At 43.0% G+C, this 18,606-nt stretch overlaps 2 long non-coding RNA genes across 2 annotated transcripts; both read left to right on the forward strand.

Moving 5' to 3' along the window:
* Window positions 1-14,330: 14,330 nt before the first annotated feature.
* Window positions 14,331-15,455, forward strand: LOC139537552 (uncharacterized). The gene is made up of 3 exons (XR_011667564.1): window positions 14,331-14,932; window positions 15,106-15,213; window positions 15,312-15,455. It is a non-coding gene; the product is annotated as an uncharacterized lncRNA (long non-coding RNA).
* A 49-nt stretch (window positions 15,456-15,504) lies between these two features.
* Window positions 15,505-17,393, forward strand: LOC139537551 (uncharacterized). The gene is made up of 3 exons (XR_011667563.1): window positions 15,505-15,590; window positions 15,702-15,806; window positions 15,919-17,393. It is a non-coding gene; the product is annotated as an uncharacterized lncRNA (long non-coding RNA).
* The last annotated feature ends 1,213 nt before the right edge of the window (window positions 17,394-18,606 follow it).

Raw genomic sequence — 18,606 nt, forward strand, 5'->3', positions numbered from 1 at the left:
GCAAAAGATTAAAACATTCTCCACAGAAATGTGATAACATTTTCTACTGCGCTTTCTTTTAGAAGTGGCCCAGTTCCAACATTTCCAAATTATACAGCAAATGAGACTATTATTCTGCCAGCACAAAATGTGCGCATTTTTGCGGGGCGTTTTCCAGGCGAGGTTGTAGTGCTTGTAAATATGGCTCTGATTTATCAATGAAAACATGCGTATATGTTGTGTGTGACAGTTTGATAAATGTATATGAAGCATTACTCTGCTATCATTGGGCTAATTTAATTTGGAAATTTTTAAACATTGCATTTCATTTTGAGAAATGAGATGAGCACAGGTCTACCTTGCAAAGTCCAGGTTGTATTAAGCCTGTTATGGCATAAGATAAGACTCCTCACTCTATCTCTCTCATCTCTCCTCTTTTCCCCCTACGTGTGTGCAGCTCTCTCACGCTTAGCATGTCTCACTCCCATGTGTAGCACAGTGTCTGAGAGGAGTGAGGGTGCCAGGAAACTGTCAGTGCTGGCGGTCCCCTCTGCCCATCTGGCACCGCCACAGAGTTGCCTGGCGCTGGCCATGGTGTGAACACGGTCTGTCTCCCTTCCCTAATTAAACTGTATACATTACAAACATATATAGTTGGTTGTCCAAATGGAAACTTGCTAGCACTTTACCACAAGGTCAAGTCAGAGTGAAAAAATGTTTTCCGTTGATGTGTCTAGGTTTATTATTAAGCATTATAAACTGGATGGTTCGAGCTCTGAATGCTGATTGGCTGACAGCCATGGTATATCAGACCGTATACCATGGGTATGACAAAACACTTATTTTTACCATGGTAAACAGTTTATAATAGCAATAAGGCACCTCAGGTGTTTGTGATATATGGGCAATATACCACAGCTAAAGGCGGTGTCCAGGCACTCCACGTTGCGTCATGCGTAAGAACAGCCCTTGGCCATATACCATGGCTAAGGGTATACCAAGTCTGTCAGTCAATCAGCATTCAGGGCACGAACCACCCAGTTTATAATTAAGCAATAAGGCACAAGGGGGTGTGGTATATGGCCAATATACCAAGACTAAGGGCTGTTCAGAGGCAAGACGCAATGTAGAGTTTATAATTGTTGATAGATAATGGAGGTCATCTGGCACTGTAATAAGGGGTTTGGATTTTTTTTTACATGTATGTTTGTTGTATTCTGTCTCATTCTGGTGTGGAACCTCAAGTGGCTGGATTGATAGATTTTTGAAAACCTTTATTCATTGTTAAATAAATCTTGAATGGCAACTACTATATTTGTGAAGTTTCAAGTTTTATTGTCACATGCACTAGTGAAGTGAAATGCCTTTTTTTGCTTGCTCTTTCCCAACAATGCAGTAATCAATATCAGTAGTAGTGTAAAAAATAAAAAACAAAGTCAAGTAGAACAGAAACACACGAAAAATAGAAGAGATTCTGGAGTGGTAGGGTTAGATACGTATAGGGGTAAGGTGACTAGGCATCAGGATTTATGATAAACAAAGTAGCAGCAGCCTATATGATGATTGTATGAGTGTGTGTGCGTGTGTTTAGAGTCAGTATGAATGTGTGTGCAGGTTATGTGTCTGTGAGCAAATTAAGTGTGAGTGAGTGTGAGTGTGTTGGACTGTCAGTGTGAGTGTGTGTGTGAGTTTGCACAGACAGTGCAAAAAAATAAATAAATAGAAGGGTCCATGCAGATAGTCTGTGTAGCCATTTTGTTAGCTATTTAGCAGCCTTATTGGAAAAGGGAAAGGGGGATATCTAGTCAGTTGTACAACTGAATGCCTTCAAGGGGATAGAAGCTGTTCAGGATCCTTTTGGTGTCAGACTTGATGCTCCAGGACCACTTGCTGTGAGGAAGCAGAGAGAACAGTCTATGGCTTGGGTGGCTAGAATCTTTAACAATTTTCTGGGCCTTCTTTTCACACCGCCTGATATAGAGGTCCTGGATGGCATGGAGCTCAGCCACAGTGATGTACTGGACTGTCCACACCACCCTCTGTAGCGCCATGCGATCGAGGGCTGTGCAGTTGCTATACCAAGCAGTGATGCAGCCAGTCAAGATGACCTCAATGGTGCAGCTGTAGAACTTTGAGGATTTGAGGGGCCATGGCAATTTTTTTTCAACCTCCTGAGGGGGAAGAGGCATTCTTCACGACTGTTTGTGTGTGTGTGGACCATTTTAAGTCCTTGAAGCTCTCGACCCTCTCCACTGCAGCCCCGTCGATGTGGATGGGGGCGTGCTCGCCTACCTGTTTCCTGTAGTCCACGATCAGCTACTTGGTCATATTGACGTTGAGAAAGAGGTTGTTGTCCTGGCACCACACTGCCAGGTCACTGACCTACTCCCTGTAGGCTGTCTCATCGTCGCTGGTGATCAGGCCTTCCGCTGTCGGGTCGTCAGCAAACTTGATTATGGTGTTGGAATCGTGCATGGCCATGTAGTCGTGGGTGAACAGGGAAAGGACTAAGCACACACCCCTGTGGGGACCCCGTGCTGAGGGTCAGCGTGGCGGAGGTAATGTTGCCTACCCTAACCACCTGGGGTCGGCCCGTCAGTAAGTCCAGGATCCAGTTGCAGAGGGAGGTGTTCAGTCCCAGGGTCCCGAGCTTGGTGACAAGCTTGGAGGGGACTATGGTGTTGATTGCTGAGCTGTAGTCAATGAACAGCATTCTCACATAGGTATTCTTCTTATCGTCAGAGCTTCAAGGATTTAAATGGCATATATATCTAGGTTGGTGAGGGCAGTGTGGAGTGCAATTGAGATTGCATCATCTATGGACCTGTTGGGGTGGTATGCAAATTGTAGTGGGTTTAGGGTGTCTGGGATGATTGAGTTGATATGTGCCATAATCAGCCTTTCAAAGCACTTCATGATTACAGATGTGAGTGCTATTGGGTGGTAGTCATTGTGGTAGGTAGGCTTAGAGTTTTTGGGAACAGGAATGATGATGGTCAGCTTGAGATATGTATGGATTACAGACTGGGACAAGGAGAGGTTGAAAATGACCATGAATATGCCTGCCAGCTGTTCTGCCCGCGCACGGCCTTACGAGTGTTGACCTGATTAAAAACCTTACTAATGTCGGCCTTGGAGAGCAAGATCACCCAGTCCACTGGGTCAGCAGGGGCCCTCGTGCATGGCTCGGTGTTGTTTTTGTCAAAACGTGCATAAAATGCATTGAGTTTGTCTGCTAGAGAGGCATTGTTGGGCAGATCATGGCTGGCTCTCCAATTGTAATCCGTAATGGACTGTAAACCCTGCCACATGCGTCGGTGCCTGTGTAATAGGATTCCACCTTGCTCCTATATTAGTAGAACCTCTCTTTTGCCTGCTCGACTTCTCAATAACAATATTCTGTTATGAGGCCTCTGGGGTGTCTTGTGTAACTGACCAATGAGCGCAGATGATAAAGTGACTAAAATAGGGGGAGAGGGGAGGATTACTTTCCTGCACTTATCTTCTCAGCTAGGTGATAAGTGTGTGTGTGTGTGTGTGTGTGTGTTTTCTAGGGTTCTAATGTAACAGAGTATGTGCAGGGGGTCTGTGGGGGTCTCTGTAGAGAGCTGACAGGCAGACTGATAAAGACCAGTTCACTTAGTCCACTATCCAGCCGTACTGCTATGCTACTTACTGACACACCAATCGGAAACCTTTCATACAACGCCTACTGCACCCACTCTCCCTCACAATGGTCCAGTCCATATACCTGCATTGGCCTGGTAGTCATGTAAAGCTTGGATTAGTCCCCAAAAACATAAAAGGGTACGGTGATTATTTAAAATAATGTAATATACAGTGTATTTGGGGGCTGTGCTTTGGCAAAGTGGGTGGGGTTATATCCTTCCTGTTTGGCCCTGTCCGGGGGTATCATCGGATGGGGCCACAGTGTCTCCTGACCCCTACTGTCTCAGCCTCCAGTATTTATGCTGCAGTAGTTTATGTGTCGGGGGGCTAGGGTCAGTTTGTTATATCTGGAGTACTTCTCCTGTCTTATCCGGTCCTGTGTGAATTTAAGTATGCTCTCTCTAATTCTCTCTTTCTCTCTTTCTTTCTCTCTCTCGGAGGACCTGAGCCCTAGGACCATGCCTCAGGACTACCTGGCATGATGACTCCTTGCTGTCCCCAGTCCACCTGGCCGTGCTGCTGCTCCAGTTTCAACTGTTCTGCCTGCGGCTATGGAACCCTGACCTGTTCACCGGACGTGCTACCTGTCCCAGACCTGCTGTTTTCAACTCTCTATAGACCGCAGGAGCGATAGAGATACTCTTAATGATCGGCTATGAAAAGCCAACTGACATTTACTCCTGAGGTGCTGACTTGCTGCACCCTCGACAACTACTGTGATTATTATTATTTGACCATGCTGGTCATTTATGAACATTTGAACATCTTGGCCATGTTCTGTTATAATCTCCACCGGGCACAGCCAGAAGAGGACTGGCCACCCCTCATAGCCTGGTTCCTCTCTAGGTTTCTTCCTAGGTTTTGGCCTTTCTAGGGAGTTTTTCCCAGCCACTGTGCTTCTACACCTGCATTGCTTGCTGTTTGGGGTTTTAGCCTGGGTTTCTGTACAGCACTTTGAGATATCAGCTGATGTAAGAAGGGCTATATAAATACATTTGATTTGATTTGATGATTTGCAGACTAAACAAGAGATTTACAGCTCACTAAGGTGAGTCTAAGTTCACTGCTTCCTCCAGCAGCATTAGTTATTTCCATTGCTTACAATGACCACTCATATGGAAAGTCTGGGTTTTACTTAACCATTTGAACAACTTCATTCCATTATTTGATAGAACCGGCTCCACATACTCAAGGACTTGCGATAGATGTTACACTTCATTCTCAGACAAGCATGCTATCAGAGGATGAACAGTATCATGATGTCATGCCGTTTCTTTCATGTTATATCATTTAACAGCATTGAATGGTGTACTGGTGCCCACTCTGCCTCTGAAATGCATGGCACTTGCCATCTGCTTGCATCAGATGTAACACTGAGAACAGTTTGCTATGGCAGCTACATACTGTAATTTAATGTGGCTTTGTTGAAAGCCACATTAAAGCCACAGAAAGCCACAGCGGGAGCCAGGTGTAAACCGATCGTAGTTATCGGGACAAATTAAATATCCCATTGGGTACTACAAGTAGAACAACAACTATTCAGCATCCCATCATAGACAATGTAGTGCTTGTGTCATGATATTTGGCATGTATGTAATGGTTGTAGCTTATAGTGTGAAAAATAATGAATTACCCTATTGGAGGTATGTAGTCCAAAAGCAAAAGAAGATAGTCATTGCCTGCTTGTCGTCTCTCCCTCCCTCCTTTTCAACAGGTGCGGGGGCGCTTTTATTAGTCCATGGACTTTCACGCAGACCCTCTTGTTGACAGATCTTCCAACCCCCCCCCTTCTTAACATACACACAAGCATGCATGCGCACAGGCACACGTGTGTGTGCGCACACCATATCTAGGGTCAACCTGTCAGATGTGCTAGGCATCTTCATTAGAGGCTCTGCTGAACTTTGTCTCCTGATTACTGGCTGACCACGGGGGCCCGCGAGGAGGAGATGACCCGGCCCTAATTCCTATGGCTGAGGGTCAGGCGACTGACAAAACACAGATACAGTATATCATAAATATAAAGTTTAGATGTTATACTGTAAAACACTATATAATTAGAAGGCTGTTGTTTCAAAAGTCTCACAAAAGTAACATCATCAGGAAGAGAGGAGGAACCCGTTGGTCTGAAACAAGAAATAATCATGCCTACTAAATATTCAAATTAAAATGTCCATTTCCAATCAAGAATTTTATGTTTTGAATGAGAAGGAGGGTCCAGGAAAAGAGGTGCCTGATGGGAAGAGGGTCCATATCTGTGAGAGGAGACATTTCCCAGCAGCGACAGACAGGAGGATTGTGGGAAGGCTTTATTTGTACAGAAACACACTGGAGCTCTGCCCAGCCAGCCCAGCTGTGACTACTGCTGTCTTGGGAGGATGTGACAAGACTAATGCATCTGCTAATCCACTCTTGTTCTTCCTTTCACTGCAACATGAGTGGCAAGAGAAAGAATAGAAGTACATTTACTTAATTATGGGGGTGTTTATATCTAGATGGAGTTGTTTATACTGTAGATGGAGGTGTTTGGACTGTAGATGGAGTTGTTCATACTATAGATGGGGTGTTTATACTGTAGATGGAGGTGTTTATACTATAGATGGGGGTGTTTAAACTGTAGATGGAGGTGTTCATACTGTAGATGGAGGTGTTCATACTATAGATGGGGGTGTTTATACTGTAGATGGAGGTGTTTATACTGTAGATGGAGGTGTGTATCCTGTAGATGGAGATGTTTATACTGTAGATGGAGGTGTTTATACTGTAGATGGAGGTGTTTATACTATAGATGGAGGTGTTTATACTGTAGATGGAGGTGTTTATACTGTAGATGGAGATGTTTATACTATAGATGGGGGTGTTTATACTGTAGATGGAGGTGTTTATACTATAGATGTGAGTGTTTATACTGTAGATGGAGGATTTTGGACTGTAGATGGAGGTGTTTATACTGTAGATGGAGGTGTTTATACTGTAGATTGAGGTGTTTATACTGTAGATGGAGGAGTTTCTACTGTAGATGGAGGTGTTTATACTGTAGATTGAGGTGTTTATACTGTAGATTGAGGTGTTTATACTGTAGATGGAGGTGTTTATACTGTAGATGGAGGTGTTTATACTGTAGATGGAGGAGTTTATACTGTAGATGGAGGAGATTATACTGTAGATGGAGGATTTTGGACTGTAGATGGAGGTGTTTATACTATAGATAAGGGTGTTTATACTGTAGATGGAGTTGTTTATACTGTAGATGGAGGAGTTTATACTGTAGATGGAGGTGTGTATCCTGTAGATGGAGATGTTTATACTGTAGATGGAGGTGTTTATACTGTAGATGGAGGTGTTTATACTATAGATGGGGGTGTTTATACTGTAGATGGAGGTGTTTATACTGTAGATGGAGGAGTTCATACTGTAGATGGAGGTGTTTATACTATAGATGGGGGTGTTTATACTGTAGATGGAGATGTTTAAACTGTAGATGGAGATGTTTAAACTGTAGATGGAGGTGTTTATACTGTAGATGGAGGTGTTTATACTGTAGATGGAGGAGTTTATACTGTAGATGGAGGTGTGTATCCTGTAGATGGAGATGTTTATACGGTAGATGGAGGTGTGTATCCTGTAGATGGAGGAGATTATACTGTAGATGGAGGAGTTTATACTGTAGATGGAGGAGATTATACTGTAGATGGAGGATTTTGGACTGTAGATGGAGGTGTTTATACTATAGATAAGGGTGTTTATACTGTAGATGGAGTTGTTTATACTGTAGTTGGAGGTGTTTATAATATATATGGGGTGTTTATACGGTAGATGGAGGTGTTTATACTGTAGATGGGGGTGTTTAAACTGTAGATGGAGATGTTTAAACTGTAGATGGAGGTGTTTATACTGTAGATGGAGGAGTTTATACTGTAGATGGAGGTGTGTATCCTGTAGATGGAGATGTTTATACGGTAGATGGAGGTGTGTATCCTGTAGATGGAGGAGATTATACTGTAGATGGAGGAGTTTATACTGTAGATGGAGGAGATTATACTGTAGATGGAGGATTTTGGACTGTAGATGGAGGTGTTTATACTATAGATAAGGGTGTTTATACTGTAGATGGAGTTGTTTATACTGTAGTTGGAGGTGTTTATAATATATATGGGGTGTTTATACGGTAGATGGAGGTGTTTATACTGTAGATGGGGGTGTTTATACTGTAGATGGAGGTGTTTATACTATAGATGGGGGTGTTTAGATTGTAGATGGAGGTGTTTATAATATAGATGGGGGTGTTTATACTGTAGATGGAGGAGTTTATAATGTAGATGGAGGAGTTTATACTGTAGATGGAGGAGTTTATACTGTAGATGGAGGATTTTGGACTGTAGATGGAGGTGTTTGGACTGTAGATGGAGGTGTTCATACTATAGATGGGGGTGTTTATACTGTAGATGGAGGTGTTTATACTATAGATGGGGGTGTTTATACTGTAGATGGAGGTGTTTATACTGTAGATGGAGGAGTTTATACTGTAGATGGAGGAGATTATACTGTAGATGGAGGATTTTGGACTGTAGATGGAGGTGTTTATACTATAGATAAGGGTGTTTATACTGTAGATGGAGTTGTTTATACTGTAGTTGGAGGTGTTTATAATATATATGGGGTGTTTATACGGTAGATGGAGGTGTTTATACTGTAGATGGGGGTGTTTATACTGTAGATGGAGGTGTTTATACTATAGATGGGGGTGTTTAGATTGTAGATGGAGGTGTTTATAATATAGATGGGGGTGTTTATACTGTAGATGGAGGATTTCATAATGTAGATGGAGGAGTTTATACTGTAGATGGAGGAGTTTATACTGTAGATGGAGGATTTTGGACTGTAGATGGAGGTGTTTGGACTGTAGATGGAGGTGTTCATACTATAGATGGGGGTGTTTATACTGTAGATGGAGGTGTTTATACTATAGATGGGGGTGTTTATACTGTAGATGGAGGTGTTTATACTGTAGATGGAGGTGTTTATACTGTAGATGGAGGTGTTCATACTATAGATGGGGTGTTTATACTGTAGATGGAGTTGTTTATACTGTAGATGGAGGTATTCATACTGTAGATGGAGGTGTGTATCCTGTATGATTTATATCCGAGAATGATTTATTTCAGCTTTTATTTCTTTCATCACATTCCCAGTGGGTCAGAAGTTTACATACACTCAATTAGTATTTGGTAGCATTGCCTTTAAATTGTTTAACTTGCGTCAAACGTTTTGGGTAGCCTTCCACAAGCTTCCCACAATAAGTTGGGTGAATTTTGGCCCATTCCTCCTAACAGAGCTGGTGTAACTGAGTCAGGTTTGTAGGCCTCCTTGCTCACACACGCTTTTTCAGTTCTGCCCACAACTTTTCTATGGGAATGATGTCAGGGCTTTGTGATGGCCACTCCAATACCTTAACTTTGTGGTCACAACTTTGACATTTTGCCACAACTTTGGAAGTATGCTTGGGGTCATTGTCCATTTGGAAGACCCATTTGCGACCAAGCTTTAACTTCCTGATTGATGTCTTGAGATGTTGCTTCAATATATCCACATAATTGTCCTTCCTCATGATGCCATCTATTTTGTGAAGTGCACCAGTCCCTCCTGCAGCAAAGCACCCCCACACAATGATGCAGCCACTCCCGTGCTTCACGGTTGGGATGGTGTTCTTTGGCTTGCAAGCCTCCCCCTTTTTCCTCCAAACATAATGATGGTCATTATGGCCAAACAGTTCTATTTTTGTTTCATCAGACCAGAGGACATTTCTCCAAATAGTACAATCTTTGTCCCCATGTGCAGTTGCAAACCGTAGTCTGGCTTTTTTATGGCGGTTTTGGAGCAGTTCTTCCTTGCTGAGCGTTCTTTCAGGTTATGTCGATATAGGACTCATTTTACAGTGGATATAGATACTTTTGTACCTGTTTCCTCCAGCATCTTCACAAGGTCCTTTGCTGTTGTTCTGGGATTGATTTGCACTTTTCGCACCAAAGTATGTTCATCTCTAGAAGACAGAACGCGTCTCCTTCCTGAGCGGTATGACGGCTGCGTGGTCCCATGGTTTTTATACTTGCGTACTATTGTTTGTACAGATGAACATTGTACCTTCAGGCATTTGGAAATTGCTCCCAAGGATGAACCAGACTTGTGGAGGTCTACAATTTTTTTCTGAGGTCTTGGCTGATTTCTTTTGATTTTCCCATGATGTCAAGCAAAGAGGCACTGAGTTTGAAGGTAGGCCTTGGAATACAACCACAGGTACACCTCCAATTGACTCAAATTAAGTCAATTAGCCTATCAGAAGCTTCTAAAACCATGACATCATTTTCTGGAATTTTCCAAGCTGTTTAAGGGCACAGTCAACTTAGTTAGTGTATGTAAACTTCTGACCCACTGGAATTGTGATCCAGTAAATTATAAGTGAAATAATCTGTCTGTAAACAATTGTTGGAAAAATTACTTGTGTCATGCACAAAGTAGATGTCCTAACCGACTTGTATTCCCTGTTCACCCACAACTGCGTGGCCACGTACGACTCCAACACCATCGTTAAGTTTGCAGACAACACAACGGTGGTAGGCCTGATCCCCAACGATGATGAGACAGCCTACAGTGAGGAGTTCAGAGACCTGGCAGTGTGGTGCCAGGTGAACTACCTCTCCCTCAAACATCAGCAAGACAAAGGAGCTAATCGTGGATTACAGGAAACGGAGGGCCGAGTATGCCCCCATCCACATCGACAGGGCTGTTCTGGAACAGGTCGAGAGCTTCAATTTCCTCTATGTCCACATCACTAAGGAACTATCATGGTGCACGACAACGCCTCTTCCCCCTCAGGAGGCTGAAAAGATTTGGCAAGATTCAGATCCTCAAAAAGTTCTACAGCTGCACCCTTGAGAGCATCTTGACTGGCTGCGTCACCACTTGGAATGACAACTGTTAGGCATCCGACCGCAAGGCGCTACAGAGTATAGTGCGTATGGCCCAGTCCAAGCTCCCTACCATCCAGGACTATACCAGGCGGTGTCAGAGGAAGGCCCTAACAATTGTCAAAGACTCCAGCCATCCAAGTCATAGACTGTTCTGTCTGCTATCGCACGGCAAGCAGTACTGATGCACCAAGTCTGGAACCAACAGGACCCTGAACAGCTTCTACCCCGAAGCTATAAGACTGCTAAATAATTAGTTAAATAGTTCATCAATAGCTACCCAGAATATCTGCATTAACCCTTTTTGCACTAATCTCTTTTGACTCATCACATACACTGCTGTTACTGTTTAATATCTATTATGTTGCCTAGTCACTTTATCCCTACCTATATGTACATAAATACCTCAATTACCTTATTCCCCTGCACATCGACTACATACTGGTACCCCGTGTATATAGCCAAGTTATCGTTACTCATTGTGTATTTATTCCTTGTGTTATTATTTTTCTATTTTTCTCTGCATTGTTGGGAAGTAAACATTTCACTGTTAGTCTACACCTGTTGTTTATGAAACATGTGTCACATCTCTCTTAACCATACTGTTTTTCAATTCTTCATCAATCCAAGGAGCCTTAACAGTTCTAACAGTCAGTTTCTTAATAGGTACAGGCTTATCAATAACTGAAAGAAGCAATGTCATAAATGCATCAAGTGCAGCGTCTGGATGCTCCACGTTACAAACATCAGACCAACTAATATTTTTTACATAGGAATCAGTACAAAACATTTTGAATCATCTCATATACACTATTTTAGGCCCAGCCTTCAGAACTTTGGCTTTTCTGGATATAGCAACTATATTATGGTCACTACATCCAATGGGCGTGGATGCAGCTTTAGAACAAAGTTTATAAAGCTGTATCCAAAGCTGTGTGTGTGTGTGTGTGTGTGTAATCACCCCGGACACCTTTGCCCTGGACACCTGCCCAGCGTTTTAGGACCCAGAGGTCAAGGTCAGCTAGAACACAACCTCCACTTAATTATCCCCCTCCCTGCAGAGAGCCACCTGGCACCACTTCCTTGCACACACCCCCACATACTCACACATACTCACACATACTCACACACACACACACACACACACACACACACACACACACACACACACACACACACACACACACACACACACACACACACACACACACACACACACACACACACACACACACACACACACACACACACACACACACACACACACACACACACACACACACAAACACTCCTCTCTCCCCAGCTGCCATGTGGGCACGCCTCCCAACAATCCACTGTAGAAAGTATTCCATGTTCTTTTTCACGGAAAACACATTTTCCCCATAATGAAAATAATCTGGATCACTCTTGGATTATTGCTTTACAGTAGAGGGGGATATTGTTCACATTGTGCTGTATTTCTTGAAATGAACAAGGCCACTTGAAAACTTCCAAAGAAGACAATTTCAAAAGCACAAACTTTCAGTCTGATAGTGTGAGCAAGGTTGCTTATAGTCATTTCAGGAAATTAATTGAAATTGTACTCAATTTGCAAAAACATTAATCATGTTTTTAAATGGCATGCAAAAACGAATATGACTTTGATTCAATAAGGACCACTTCAGTATTTTTTCTATTGATCATGGTGACCACATCTTTGTCATATGAAAGTTACATTTGCACCTCTCTATATCACATACAAGAAGGTAGTGAATCAGTCCCGTCTGGTCACCTTCCGTATCAGCAACCACAGTCTTCCTGTCTGTATGCCTACCTCCACAGCTCCAGTGACAACTAGCAGAACCCTCTTCCCTCCCTCCCCCTCTCTCCCCCCCAGCCGTTAGAAAGTGTCGGCATCCCAAACATCCCCCTGCTTATCAGTGGACCATGCGGGCATTGAATGCTTACAGCCAGACCTCATCACCCCCAGTGACCCGGCGCTATAGCTATATAACAGTGGAGCAGGCCCTGGAACATTGATACTGATAGACCGCCACAGGCTGATAGAGAGAGAGCAGCTATGTATGCGTTATGTGTACAGTATGTATTACAATCTGTTGCAATGCTTTCCTACTGGGAATGACAGAGTATGTAAATATGAATGGCTATATGGGTGATGCGGGGTTGATAGTGGGGCTATGTTGGGAGAGATAATGACAACTTTTTGTGGCACGAGGGCTTGGGGGATGAGAGGGTGTTGGGGGCTTGGTGTCAGGTCTGTGTGTGTATTACATTAGTGTCATGGCTGGTGCCTCCCTCTTCTCTCTCAGTGACCCCAGGGCCCCTGCTTTTATCTGGGACCCCAAGGCCAGCCTTGATCCGTGCCTTGTAAAACACTGGCTCACTCCACACTCTATGCGACCCTGATAGCGACTCAGAGTTAATCCTATTTTTGACAACACACACACAAGAGAGATTAAAGTAGATGTCACGCGTCAAAATTTTGATTGATGACCCTAAGTCCAGCTGTCAAAAAAATGATTGATGACCCTATGTTCTGCTGATGTTCTGCTGACGCGTGCAAGCCCAGGGTTTCCTGTCCTGACCCCCCTTTTGGTTTGAGAGGGGTGGGGTGGTTGGGGGTGTGTGTGCTGAACATTTCAAAGAGTAAGGCCTATTTTATAGCTTATAGCCCTCCGGGGTTGTTGTCTAGGAAACACTAATGTCAGGGGCACAGCCTTATAAAGCCCTAGGAACAATCCCCCTGTTTAAGTCTGTACATGATAACCCCCTGAATATTAAACAAAAATGCCACCTATGCCAATTTTAGGGATGTTATGCTCGGCTTGTCATGAACCCAGTGACCAAAGCCTTGAAGAAGTTCTGTGTGAAGCTCCAGAATGTTTTAAAGGATTTTTGGGTACGAGTGAAGGCCACATTTCTTACATATTCCACCCGGAGGATTCTACGGTAAAGATATTCACAGACAGTGGCCCCAAACCCGTTTATCAGGCAAAACCTGGGATTTTTTCTCCTGCTCTGGGGATGAGAGAATGACTAAAGATCAGGCTGGCTCTCTGTAAAATTGAACAGGTTCTGAGTGGTACACAGCTGCCGGGCTATGCGTTGGAAGAACAGGTCTGCGGACGCAGTGATCTGAAAGCTCTAAGAATCGCTTCAATGGACTATGCCCCTAATAACAAAGTGACAATTTTAGCCTGTGAATTTTATGATGGTGCTAATGCTACAAAGTCTGTCAATTCTCCTGTAGCTTCCAGAGCCTGCAAAGATGTCAACTTTTTTATTCCTGTGTTTAGTTTTAAATGGTTGGATTATCCGATTTTCATAACCCTTATGAATAAGCTGGACATTCTCTTCCAAAATGGGGAACAGTTAAAGCGCTGGGCGAGGCTTTCCTTGAGACAGAGTCAAGACCAAAAGGCCCGACGGAGGATCTACCCCTGGAGTGAAAACTTACCAAGTGTTGATGGACCTTGCAAGAGAGCCATGCCTTTTGAGGGCGAACTCGACACTGATAATGGGGGGTGGTTGCATAAGCCCCCTGGATCTGTAAGAAAGGCATCGTAAAATACCTTAATTGTGAACGGTTATAAAATGTATGTACTAAATATTTTGAATGAAATAAATGGTTTTAAAATCAGAATCTCACCATGTCATGAACTCGTTAGTTTGTTCACTCTTAACTCAGTCTGTCCCTGAGGAGAAAACTTGCGGAAAAAGACATGTGCGCGCGTGTGTGGGCGTGCGTGTGCTGGAGTGGCTGTGTGTGTGTGTTTCAAAACAAAGAAAACGGGGCGGGGTGTGTTCATAAATGGATATGCGTCAGCGCTCAAGGCTCTCTCTCTCTCGCTAGTCTTTGTCTTACGGCCACTTACGAATCATTAACAACATGTCAAAACATAATTTATGTTCTAGGGTCTAAAACAGAGGCTGTAGGGTTTTAAAAAAGTAAATCAGCCCCTTTTTGTCTAGAACTCCCAACCCCCAGCATCGAGGTGCTACCACACCGGTTAGTTTGTAGAATAGCCCTGGGTGTAATAAGGTTTAAACACACCAAACCCATTGTTTGAACCAAATAACGTAGGAGTTAAATATAGCTGGGGTCTAGTCCTAAAAAACGACAAACCCCAAATGCTATGTGAAAATCATACAGTACTTTCTCTAGGTAGTGGGGGGACAAACTCTATTGACAACCGCGACCCTGTTAGCAGCGTTTTAGTTCCGATGCAAACAGCACCTCCAGAAACTCCAAGAATCGTTATCGGACTGAAGCGTTAAAAAGATAATCTGGGAAAACAGTCTAATGGATCTATCGCAAGGTGAGTTCTTGAAATAAATCTTTATATTAGATTTGGTTGTTGTGGGGAATTGTTTGAAAAGCGTGGTATGTTATAGAAATATTAAACATGCATTAGGACCAGTATGCTTACCGTATAACAAGGCAATATTAGCTAAAGTGGTTATAGCTTTAATATTGTCGAATGTTTTATAGATTCTGAAGCATTCACGCAGATACTCCGAGGTATAACTGAGCTCGAACCATCCAATGGGGCTCCGGAACAAATTGCAGACAAACAAACGCCTACCCTGAATTGTAAACGTAAGTAAGCTCCAAGAATTCCATACATAAAAATATTTATACCTTAAAAACAAAAAGTGTGGGCATCTTATATTAAAAGTTATTTTATATGTTTACAGAGGACCTAAAGCCTAGAAGGTTAAACGAGGCCCTATGGAGCCTGAACGGTTTCTGCCAAGCATATGACTACGAGACAATTATCCCCTATGACCCGGATGTTTTTACACACAAGCCACGAACACAGGATTTAAACGGCAGGTCAACTCCCCAGGGACAGGACACCGGTGTCCCCCATATTTCTAAACACCAACGGACAATTAGTGCTCAGATCCACAGTTCCGCTTCACCCGAACAATTCTACTTGGCCGATATTCACGAGACCTCGTTCCAAGGACAAGGTATGAATCAATTATATATTATTATTTATAGCGATATTTTATTATTTTATTATTTATATATTTTTTTATGCCGGAATATGTTAAAACAAGGCCTTATATTGTTTTTTTCAGGCTCAACATCTACCGAACCTGCAGATGCTGTAATACTGGCTGAACAAAGACATCAGCCCCTGGTTTCAGAACTTCTTCAGAACAGCCCTCGTCAAAAAAGCCGAGGTATTTAATTAATGTATTGTTAATATATAGGCTTATATCTGAAATGTATTTGGCATTTTTAACATATTTTAGGGTTAATAACCTATTTTTGTATGTATTATTTTTATTTCAGACTCCTCACCGGCTTATAAAGACAACGCACAAACATCGGAGGATGCCCAGACAAGCATCACCGAGGAGGCTCCAAAGACACCAGTCAAGAAAACAGCGAAACCTGATGATTTCAAAGATTTAAATGACATTTCTGAGGTAGACGATTTGATGTTCTGTGAAGCTGCCAACCTTCTTGAATCGGCCAATTCTGTGGGGGCAACAGCAGATTCTGAAATAGACCAAGACCGTTTTTTCAAAGCGTTTACCCTGGGTTTAAAATCACGAAAGGCTCTACTCCAGAGGCGCATGTGTATTCTACTCGAGCATCAATACAATCAGGATGTGTCATTCTGGCGTAGCGAGCTACCCCGTATGTTAAAAAACATTAGGGCTAAAACAAGCAAATACCGCCGTTAAAAAACACACATGTAAACACACACACATCCTTAATTAGACAAATGGCGCCCCCTATAGACCTAAGCGAGACAATTGAAACCCTCTTAGCCATGATCCCTACAGAGCTCCAAGATATAGTTAACCATATGAATGATTCGGGGGTAATTGACATAATGACAATAGATGAAAATCTATTATCACAGATTCCCTCCGAACTCATAGACATTATTACACGTATGAATGAGTCAGGGCCTTCCGAGGAAAACATGTTATCACAGATTCCCGAAACCATCATATCTCTAATTACCCAGCTTAACGCGAGCCCTAGGTTTAATTCGGCCCCACATACACCTCTAAGACAGCCTTTAACAACATTGTCCGAAGAGTCTGAAACCCAATATGATGTTTTTGAACAGTTGGACAAATGTCTAGCAAATCTGGAGGGGGGCGGTCTTGAGATCAGTGTACAGAACGAGAGCCCTAGGTTTAATTCGGCACCCCAGACACCTATAAATCAGCCTTTAACACCAATGTCCGAAGAGTCTGAAACCCAATACGATGTTTTTGAACAGTTGGACAATTGCCTAGCAAATCTGGAGGGGGGAGGTCTTGATCGAAGTGTACATGTTTTGCGCCGAAATAAATTCAACAATATTGAGGTTCGACAGTTTTTCAATTTCGCATGGGGGGGTCAGATTCGGGAATATGCTGTGTTTTACGTAATGCTTATGGCCACTTTGAATGAACTGTTAGCTAGAATTAGAGATTATAGCGAACCAAGGGATCTCTTACAGTTGGAAATTTGTGGAGACAGTCTACAGAGCAAGGTATCGCTTATTTTACAGAATGGTGAAGCAGATCTTGAACAATTTGTTAACCTGCTAGAACGCCTTGTTCAGTCAAATTTAAACGTGCTAGCAGATAGGACCCTCGAACTTGTAGTACAATTAGTACGGCAACCACAAGGGGGCGGGGGTCAGAGAAGAAAGCTCGATAGTCTAATGCAGTCCGAAATCATAAGCAATAAAAGGGCCTATCTCATAAACGTTCCCAATCCAGGTAATAAGCTATGTTTTGCCATAGGTTTGGCCCACTTACTCAGCCCCGGATGTACTGATCAAGCCGCGTTACAAAAAGCTCGAGAGCTACAAACTGCGGTGGGTCTCGGTATACAGGATGCTGTGGCTTTCTCAGACATAGTCAAATTTGAAAACTTTCTGAATATCAAGATTGTGGTTTTGTACCACAGTAGGGCTAATGACGCTCTCTTAAAATTCCAAAATATACACGAACCACATCCTAAGACTATGTACTTTTATGTGCAAAATGAGCATTACTATGCCGTAACTAACATCACAGCGTTTTTAGGCGCCCCATATGTCTGTCCCGCCTGTCATACCGGCTACACACGCATGGGGGGGCACTCGTGCCGTTACAACTGTTCAGTATGTCTGGATAAACATTGCCCTATGCAACCGCTAAACTTGACACCCTGTGAGGATTGTCACCGCACATGTCGTTCGGCCTACTGTTACGAAAAACACAAAACTGAAACATGGCATCCCAAGGCATGTAAATCTGTAAGCAGTTGTGACATTAACAAGAAATGTCCAAAATGTCATTGCAATTACAACCTTAAAATAGATAGCCCTAAACCTCATGTTTGTGGAATTATACACTGCCCAATCTGTAAAGGGCCTTTGAAAAGCAGAGACGCGGAAGCGGTTCAAGAAGTACCCCATGAGTGTTACATTCAGCCCTTGGCTGAAGATGAACATACAGAGAAATATGTGTTTTATGATTTTGAGACAAATCAGCAATCAGGGGTTCATTTGCCTATTTTTGTGTCAACCATGACTTTCAAGGGTGAAAAGTGGTCGGCCGAGGGACCCAAGTGTGCACAGCTCTTTCTAAAACATTTTAGAAAAGCCCAGTACAGAAACTTCACGTTTATAGCTCACAATGCTAGAGCCTATGACTCCTATCTGCTTCTGAACCCCTTGATACAGCAAGGCGTGGCCCCCAGTGTCATAGCTCAAGGGAGTAAAATATTATGCTTTGTTGACCCCGCCTTCAAACAGAGATACATTGACAGCTTAAGCTTCTTACCCATGAGATTGGCTCAAATGCCAGAGGCCTTGGGTTTTGAAAACTCTGTCAAAGGCTATTTCCCTCATTTCTTCACATCTGAGGAGAATCTACATTATATAGGATCTTATCCATCCCCCGAAATGTACGGGTGTGATCAAATGTCTCCCAAAGAGCGGGAGAGATTCATGACATGGTACGAGACCGTAAGACATGGCACTTT

This window comes from Salvelinus alpinus, chromosome 13, assembly GCF_045679555.1.
Source record: "Salvelinus alpinus chromosome 13, SLU_Salpinus.1, whole genome shotgun sequence".
Taxonomy (NCBI): Eukaryota; Metazoa; Chordata; class Actinopteri; order Salmoniformes; family Salmonidae; genus Salvelinus; species Salvelinus alpinus.